Source organism: Condylostylus longicornis, unplaced genomic scaffold (assembly GCF_029603195.1).
Source record: "Condylostylus longicornis isolate FDR11 unplaced genomic scaffold, ASM2960319v2 ptg000010l, whole genome shotgun sequence".
Taxonomy (NCBI): domain Eukaryota; kingdom Metazoa; phylum Arthropoda; class Insecta; order Diptera; family Dolichopodidae; genus Condylostylus; species Condylostylus longicornis.
Window position 1 is genome coordinate 5,344,061 of NW_026577979.1, and position 10,555 is coordinate 5,354,615.

Below are 10,555 nucleotides of genomic sequence, written 5' to 3' on the forward strand. Positions count from 1 at the left end.
GAATTATAAAAAGTTGATACATGGAATAGTAATGATGTGAAGTTGATAAAGGGCGATATAGAATAAACAACATTAAGTTGATTTTAATTTGAGAGAAATTATAGAAAAATAAATGTTTCTTATACTTTATCTTTGAGTTTTTTATAGTAAAAGCATACATGTTGTGTAAAAATTATAAACGTGAGTTTTAATACTCGATGTTTAAAACAATTTTTTTTATATTCTATGTTATAATTTTATATTTATTTAATTTTATTATTATTTAATGTTCTCTAATTATTTAGACGATGCTAATAAATTAAAAATTTATTAATACTTATAGCATAGTAATAAAATACCTACTATTATTAATTACCATGCAAATAGCAATTTTTTGCATAAAGTTACGCCTATGGCATATGCAATAATTTTATTCATTGTATCGATTTATTAATACAAACGTTTCATTTTATAATAACTTCCTTTCTAATATCATTTACATAAAAAATCCAGTAATATATTTTCTATACCCTTAAGATTATTGTTGAATACTCGTACATGTATAAAATTTATATATGTACTAGGGTCAAAAAAATGTCATTTTACATTAGTTTTTAAAATTAGTTTTTAAATTTTATCAAAATTCTCAATGTTTTCTTTTGATAATTTAATTTATTATGAAATTATTCGGAAACATTTTTTATAAATAAAATTTATTTAATTATTAAAAATTTAAAGAAAAATTATTTTGACTGATTCACAAAATCAATTTCCTTACTGAATTTGATTTTATATTCAAATTATGGCAAATTCGTTTTACAAATTCCAAAACATCACTTTCAGCACAATTTAAAAATCTTAAAGAAAAAATGTCTCTATTAAACTAATTTTGAGCTTTGTTTTCTCTTTATGTTATACGCTTGTTCATTGCATAAGTTTTTTCGCCAATCAATTCATTTAAAACTAATGATTGATTGGAAAAACTCTTACCACTTATTATGTTTTTGTTAGTCAAATTTCGACTTTATTCACAAATTTAATCTCATATAAAAGTTATAACAAATTGTAAGAAAGAAAACAGGAACTGATCAATTATTTTAATTTTTAAAAATTATTCTATTACATGGAAACTATTGTAACTTCTTTGTGAATTTCAGATGAAAATTAATATTTAAATAATTATAGAAAATTCAGGTTCTTAATTAATTTGAAATTTTCTGAATTAAAAAAAATTGGCGTATGATAATTGCCAAATGATTCTCACCACATTTAAACCAAAATTTTTATTAAAATCTATTTATTGTTTCTTGCTATAATCGATATTTAAATTTTGAAATTCAAAAGTCTATTGAAAATTTTTAATATGTGAGTAAATTTCCAATAGAAAATCTATTACAAAAATATTTCAAAAACATGCAGAGTATAAGAGGCTTTTCTATTTTTTTTTTTGTTAAATTAAAAGTATTGATTTTTAAATTGTAAGAATTTTAATAATAAATATTTAAAACAATAGCATCATATTTGGTATTCATATTCTATGATTAAATTCTATTGTTCTTTAAAGTCTATTTATGTAACATAATAGGTTAAAAATACTTTTATGTGGAAATTAATATACAAAATAATGTAACATGCTCATAGTTAAACTTATATATTACACTATAATTTTAAAAATTCCTAATGAATGAAATTTATTTAAAAATAGAGCATGAAAAATTTACGATCGAATAATTTGTATAATTGAAATATAATATAAATACTATATTTGTATTTTAATTTCAGAAGATATAGGCATAAGACTGGGTTTATAAAGTTAGAGTGTCAAATGTGGGTATTTGAAAAGATGAGCATTTAAAGAAAAAAGATATTATTGTAAAATGCCATTTTAATACCATGATGATATACTCATATTTTATATGGAAATTTATATGGAAATAAGGTCACTTTCTGGATTTATTGCTGTATTTTTAAAGAAGATCGTTATGTAATGCTTTTTTAGTGAAATTTTCGAATTTTTTATGTGCTTAATGTGTTAAATTTTAATTATATTTATTGTACACATAGTATGAAGTATTCGCTAGTATATTGATTTTTTCAAATTAACACCATGCTTTTGAAATTTAATATTATTATTGTATGTAAAATGTAAAAATGTCTAAAAACAAAAAACCAAAATTCAATAGCGCAAAATAATCATAAAGTGCCCCAGTGTATGCCCTTTGTAATTTATTTTTTAAAAGACATGTTGAGATCAGTTCTATGTTCAGTATCAGTTTACACCTACAAATTTGTAACAGTATGAATTTTTTCTCTATAGTTTGAATATATATGTTTTACGTCTATTCTTATAGTTTGCTATACCTATGACGTATTTTATTGTATTAATATTTCTAAATTTTTATCTTCTTCTAAATACTTAAATTTAACTTTAAAATGAACATGGGTAAAAAGCTTGCCCAAAATAAAAATAATTTTTTTTTCTTTTTATTTTCCTGATTTTTTTTTTTGTTTTTCTTATTTTTATCTTTATTATCAGGAAAAAAAAGTTGTAAAAGTTAAATAAAATTTCATTCAATAAATTTGTATAACAGTTTTCATTTTTAATATATAAATGTTACATTTCAATGTATTTGAAAAAATTCTCCGCTAAAAACTAAGGATTGCCAGAGCTTTGTGAGAAAAATCAAAATACTGATAAATATAAGATTTGGGTAATTTTTAGTGGTCCTAGTTAAATATTAGGATTTAATTGAATTTATATTAAAATAAAAAAGTAAAGGTAAAAGTAAGGATTTGAAGTAAAAAAGTAACCATTTTATTTAAAAATTGTTATAAAAATAATGTTAAATTGAATTGGTTTTTACATATTTTATTTACTGTTAATATTTTATTTAAAAATGTTTGCATACTGTACGGCGTTAAAATTATAATTAACATATAAATTCGCTTTATTATTCTTAATTCAACTAATATTTAAGAAAAAATTAACTATAATTAACTGCAATTAATCGAAAATGTATTTCAATTTCCAAATATCCTCTAAATGAATTAAAATGTCAGTTGATTTAATTAAAAATTATATAAAACCTCAAACAGCTAGTTCGGAAAGAAAATATTCTTTTTTAGTAAAAAAAATTTGTTTTGGCTTTTAATTACTAAAATAATCGAAAATTCTTGTTGTATAAGAAGACTTACTTAGAATTCTTTATTGAAAATAAAAGAATTCTCACTTTTCTACATAGTATGGTAACATGCCAAATTTATGATTGTATAGTAAAATTTTTTCTTTATTTGAGAAAAGCGGGGAAAATATTATGTGTTATCATTATTTTGCTTTCACATTTTCACACTTTTTTTTATTATTTTTGTGCGAGAAAAATATTTGAGAACAGTTGATTAACAGCTGATTGACGTAATGTTTATATGTACCTATATATGTTAAAAGTATTAATGAATTTTGAATGCATATATCGACTTTTGTAACCACTTTTTATTTATTTTTCGTTTCTCACACTATTACCCTATTTATTTTTTTTCTCTTGTTTTTCTTTTTGTTATAGATTACAGTTTGTATTATGTATTTTACTCATACATGTACATATGTATGTACATATTTACTTTTTACAAGTTCACCCAATTTTTTTATTTGTTCTTACAATTTAAAATTTTAGTTGTGTCCTTTTGTATTTTTTTGTTTTTAAATTATATATATTTCAAGTAGCACAAAAAGTACATAAATATACATTAAAATACTACATTATATATAATGTAGAATAAATTTTTAAAGTAAAAACTTAAAGAAAATCGAAATCGGTATGTGAACATCTGATGCTGAAAATAATTTTTCTTATCATAAAGATAAAATTATACATGTGTATATGGAAAATATTGTGAAAAAAAAATTGTTTTCTGTGTACGAAAAGGGCACACGATTCTACCATATAAAATTAGTATTCTTGTAGACTCTTAAGAGAGTGGACGTGTTTTACGCTATAATATCGAAAAAAAAAATTTGAAAATTTTATTAAAGAAATAAAAGAAAAATTTTTTTTTTAATTTTTATTTTTGTACTACTTTAAATTTTAGAGAAGATAAAGGAAAAAATTCAACCAGACCAAAGAGAACATAAAAATTTTAATTTAAAAATTATTATAAAGAGATTTTTGAATTCTCTTTAAAATTTTATTATTATTATTTTTAATTATATTTGTAAATTTAAAAAAATGCATCAAACAATTTTAAATTTTTAAAATTTTTTTTATTAAAAAGATCTGCTTATGGTAATAGACTTTTAATAATTCATAAAATATAAATTAACAATATTATTTTTGAATTGAAAATTATTGTATTTGTATTAACAACAAAATAAAAAAATAAAACCAAAAAAATTTTTTAGGGAAAAAAATTTTTATTTTCAAAAATTAAAGTATTTAATAAAATTACAAGTGCTGTGCTCATAATTTTTGAATAAAATAATATTTTTGCGATTTTTAATTAAAAATAAATAAGAGTTTTTTTTGAAATAAAAAATTTTTAATAATTTTTATAAATTTAATATAATTATAATTATTACTGTATATTAAAATTAATAAATTATAATTGGTAACATTATAAGATATTTAAATATTAAAGCAAAAAAAAATAATAATTATTAAGTACTTATTAGAATTATAATACCATTGTATAACAATAATTTTTTGTAAATGTTTAAGTGAACAACAAAAAAAAAAGATCTAGTACATAAATTAAGTTTATTGTAAAAGGAATAACTAATTAAAATTAAAAATTAAATAATTATAAATTAAGAAATTGATAAAAATTTTAATTATACTCTCTGTTCTGGTTTAAAAATTTTAAAAAATATTTAGTGAAATAATTTCTATATTGAATAAGTAAAGTGAAATATTCGATAAAAGTTTTGAAAATAAAAATTAGTGTATTTGAAATAAAAAAAAAATTAAAATTGTGGAAAATTTTTATAAACTGCCCTTTTTCTAGTTAATAAGGTGAACATTTAAATATATAATTAATAAATTTTTCCAAAAGTACGACTGTTTCGAATATTTTATGGAAAAGGTAAAAAAATATATAATATTTATTTTAATGTAATTCTAAATAAAAATTAAAAAATTTTATTTGAAATTCGGTATTCAAACTTATTTTTATCAATTTTTTTCTTAAAAGAGTTCATTTCTGTCTTCCATTGTATTTAGAACAATATAGTTATCTATACTATAGAGAAATTAAAAATTATAAATATTTCTTAAAAAAAAAAAAAATTTTTAATTTTAAAAAAATTCTCGTTGTTTTTCACGCTATACAGTTCCGACTGTACGTGAATTTTAATGTGAAGCCGCAGCTGTTAAAATAGCCGATTGTACTTGCTATATAAATAATTTCAGTAAGTCATTTGGCGCTTACTACAACTACTGCAAAGCACAAAACTTTTAAAGCTTCATGACCTTCACTATACATTAACGAAATGAACGCAAAAATTTTAGATACCAATTTTATCAAAAAATTTGTCTTAGCAAGGTTATTTGACTTTAATTATTATTTTGAATTGTACATACTACGACAGATTCAGTATTGTGAAAATATTGTTAAACAAGCAACCTTTATTCCCAAAATGTTTTTAAAATATTTGAATTCTTATAGTTATGTCGATAGTTTAATATGATAATTATGTCAAATATTATGACAGCAAATTCAAATTCTTATATGCTATATAAAAATTTACTGTTATAAGCATAAAAAATACTGTTAATACTAAATATAACCTACCATGTGTAACATTTATATCTTACACAAAAAAGAAATTTAAAATTTTTACTTTATGTGAATACTCTAAATACCTTTATATACATATATATTGGCAGTATAACATTAAAGTCAAATCAACAATGTTATATTATAAAAATTAATCTTTTCATTATTTTCCAGAAAGTTTTAATTTTTTTTTTAATACAAGAATCCTTTAGATATTTCACATGTTGCATAAGTATGTGAATATATAGAATGTATACACTTTGAAATATATTTATAGTTGATATACGTATATATAAAATTTTTATACAATAAAATATTCAACATAATATTGGGAAGTTTCTATTGTTATATTATAGCATATTATCCTTATAAATTATAACAGGAGAATAATTAAAGAAAAAAGGGAATTATATATTATTAATAGTAGGTTTTTTGATTAAAGACATCTTTGAAATATTATTAGGAATGTATACTATGGAAGTGCTTATATAAAGAAAGAGTTATTGTAATTAATTACTAATGAAAATATCAGAAGAAAACCTGCAGTATAATAAGAATGTTACTGGAGCAACATTCCGCATACGTAACATTTTGTATACTTGTATGAAATCAAAAGAAAATTGTATAACTTTAAATATTGATTTTGAGAGCGAAGAATGTATAAAATGTGGGAGGATGAAAAAAAAAAAAGAATTTTTGTATTATGCAGGGATCACTTTTTTTCTAACAAAACAGTATAAGAGCTATTATGTAGGATTTTACTGTTAAGCTAATTTTAGAATATTTTCAAATTTAAATTGTAATAAGGTTATTTTTTTTTATTTGTGAATATTTGAGTAAAAGTAAGTTAAATAAGTTCTTTGAAGAACTTTTTGAAATGTTGGAATATTAAGGTATATAATATGAAAATTATACCTTTTGAAAAAGTTTTTGATTACACTTCCTATAGTTTTAAATTATGTATTAAGTGTGGTAATTTTTTAAAAAGTTTAATTATTTCTTGTTGCACAATTTAAAAGGAGTTTTTATGAATCTAAATGAAAAGTAATATTAATATCATGGTGTTTTACATTTTAGAAAATGGATTTAAAATTTTTTTTTCCAATTAATTTAAGAAAGGTTTTTCTTCACAGAAATGAGGAATAACTAGATAACACGGAGTTCAAGGTACAAGTTTAAACGCAAGAAAATTAAAAAAAAAATTCCTTCTTCTTGTTGGAAAATGAGTAATTTGATTTAGACGGTCGTTCTATCAATTCAGTGAGTTTTAGAACAGATAATAGCCTCGTATCCAAAATTTATCCAATTTGGTACTTATTTGGTTAAGAAAGAGACTCTTATTAATTGGAAAATAATAATAATAAGAATTTTTTTGATTTGTCATTCAATTATACATGGTTGTACATAAGTGAGATTGTGTATGTAAAAATTAAATAAAGTAATTCTTATCTTCAACGATAATTCACATTAGATTTTGAATAATTTCCAAACGAATCGCAGTTTCATATCACAATTTCTCTCCGTTTTTATACCAGTGCACTATTGGTTTTATTAAGTTTTCAGTGCACTTTTGGTTTTATTAAGAAAAGAACAAAACATCGCGTCAAATACAACAACAAAACATAACGAAAGAACGTGATTCTAATCACGACATAAAATTAAAATCCATTTTCTTCTGTGTTTGTATTTTTCACAACAAAATTTTTATATTACACATATTCCCTAGCTTTCCTTTTAAAACATATGTAAAACTTTTAAAGTACTTTAATATACAAAATTTATTAAAGAATAATTTTTTGAAAAACATTGAATTGTTTTCAAAATTTCAAGGTTAGTACGATATTTTAAGGGAATTTTTCAATATAAAAAAAGTTCAAAAGTATGTTTCTTTAAAATATTATAAAAGAAACACATATACGTTGTACACCATAACCATAGTATGCAAGGTTACCATTAAATTTTAATTAAAAGATTTGTGCCATATTTGTGTTTTAATTTTTCATTTTTAATAATAATAATTAAGTAAAAGTTCATTATATTCAAATTTTTTTTTGGTGTAATTGTTTGGTAATTGTTTTTAATTTGAAAAGTACAAAAAAATAAAATAATTACGAAAAAATGTTTATAAGTTTAGAAATTTGGTAGTTAATAAATAAAATTTAATAATTACCGATTCGTTTTTAAAATTTCAATCAAATCAATTTACGGTAACATTAGTTTTAAGTGCCGATCAGCTAGTTAAATTTCAAATGGGAGCGAGGGAGCTCCCATTAAAAAGTTTAGCTCTTTGTTCATTATTCTCTTTATATACATTTAAAAGAGGGAATTACGATTGAATATTTGGCATGACTCATAGGAAAACTTCCTAATTCTGCTATAATGCTAAAATCTACCTACCATAATTAATGACACTACTTAAACTTACGGTAATTATTAAAATTTTTTTCTATTTTTTTAATCTCAAATGGATTATGAAGCTTTTGTATGTGTCCTACTTCAATTTCCTCAGTTATGAGTTAACTAGGTGGGTTATTGCTCTGTTGTATAACACAAGCACTTAAAAGTGTTCGTTTTATTAATAAAAAATTTTTGATGTTAAATTAAATTTATTTAAAAAGTTTTTGTACTATACTCGTATTTAAAATTTTTATATTAAATTATGCGCTTACTTTTATTTCCAAAAAATGAAATATCCTTTTTATATTTACCTTGAATTACTCTGTTCTATAAAGATAGAAAATTTTGAAACCATGGAATAAGTTTTTATTTATATTTAATGTAAATCACATGTACTTACTTAATAAAATAATTTACTGTTTTACACATTTTTGAAATTTATAATATTGTGTAAGTAGTCAACTTATTTTATTTATTTTTTTTTTTCAGAAAATTTCATTGCTAGTTATAAAAATTTTTTGTATATCTAGTTGTTGTTCTGCTTTTTTCTTGTTAATTGTTAGTGTACTGTATGACAACTACATAAAAGTGAATGTTATGATCATAATAATTAAAAAGAATAAATGGCATTCTTTTGAATGAATCCTTCTTTTATCCTTATCTTTCTTAAAATGTTTCGGTTCATGTTAAAAAGATATTAAATTAAAGAAAGTGAAAAATTTTCTTACTATTTTTTAATTTTATAATTTTTTTTAAATAATTTTAACATAAAAAAATTGAAATTAGAAGAAAAGGATATTGTAATTAAAATCTAGTATTATAAATATAAAAAAGGATTAAAATTTTCTACATGTTAATTTTGTAACACTTATAAGCATAAAATACAACAGTGTGTTGTAGGATAACAGTTGTTATGTTAATTAATTTTCATTTTACTTCTTACAGGAAAATTTTATTTCATATGCTTATTTTATAATGTTTAGAATTGTAATAAAGTTGTTCAATTTTATTTATAAAATTAATTTCAAGTTTCAACATGAAATTGTGAACGTTAATTATGTTTCACGTTATTTTTTAGTGAAATATTAGTTATACGTTAGTTATACTTTTAATAGGTTTGTATATTTGGAATTATGTACGAGTACTACAATTTCGGTAATTTTGTTTAATTTGAGAGTAATAAAAAAGTTGTTATATTTTTGAGGGTTGATAAGATACATTATGTAGACGGGAGACATAACATTTGTACTTAATAAAGTAAAAAATTAATAAATTCGAAAATTTGAAATTATTGCTGAATAACTTCAATTGCTTCTTAATTGATTTGAAATGAAATTCTGAAAAAGCTACTATAGTTGTAATAAATATGTGAAAACATACCATCGAAAATTCCAAGAAAATTCCAGTGCTTTTTGGCGCTAATTTTTGTATTAATATTGACTGGAGGCAGGAAATTTTTTTTTTTTTTAAATTTTCTTCCATTTATCTTGTGCGAAGAGAAGTTCCGAAAATTCCCAAGAAAAGACGATAATGTATTAGTTAATATACATACGTATGAATATAAAGTGCATCCTTCTTCTCTTAAAAAATTCTTTTAAAAAATAAATTTTTCTTTCTTTCCTCCTTTGAAAAGAAAATTTTTATACCATTAACGATTTATCCTTGAAACGCAACGTTCCTTCTTGTTTTAAAATTAGGTTTATTGGAAAAAGGGTTAGAAATAAAATGTAATGACGGCAGCATATAAGTTAATATGTAGGTATCTTAAATGGAAAATTATAAGTTACACAGCTATCTGAACTATTTGCAGTTTGAACAAAAAACGTAAAGGTGCGCATCTAGTATTCAACTTGGTTCTTCAACACGTTGAAAAACACGTCTACCAAAATAGCCACTCACACAGCATTACAACACATCACAGATTGGAAGCATAACAAATAAAAATGACAAATGAATAATTGACAGAAAAATTTGAAAATTCTTCTGTTTAAGTACATAAGCAAAAAAAGTAAAGGGTTAACAAAGTTATGTGAAATAATAGTTGAAACTACATTGAACTAATTTTTATGACAAATAATCTTTAATTGTTTAAATATTTTAATAATTTTAATGGTGATCACACTTAGTCAACTTTTTAACTTTTAAGTCGGCTACGAAATTTTTAACACATTATACCCTAGGTAGATTTAATGATGCTTTCTAAAAATAAGATATTTTTTATATGGCTATATATTTTAATTTTAAATAGAATTTAGTTGTTTTAATTCCTGTTTTTTATATAGAGAATGTTATGTTGTATATTGTGCACATTATATTTCGTTAAACAAAATTTTTCTTTTAAAGTTTATAGCATACTTAACAAGGCAGTTAAATGAAAAACATTTTGTTTTAAATTTTAAAGTATATTTTA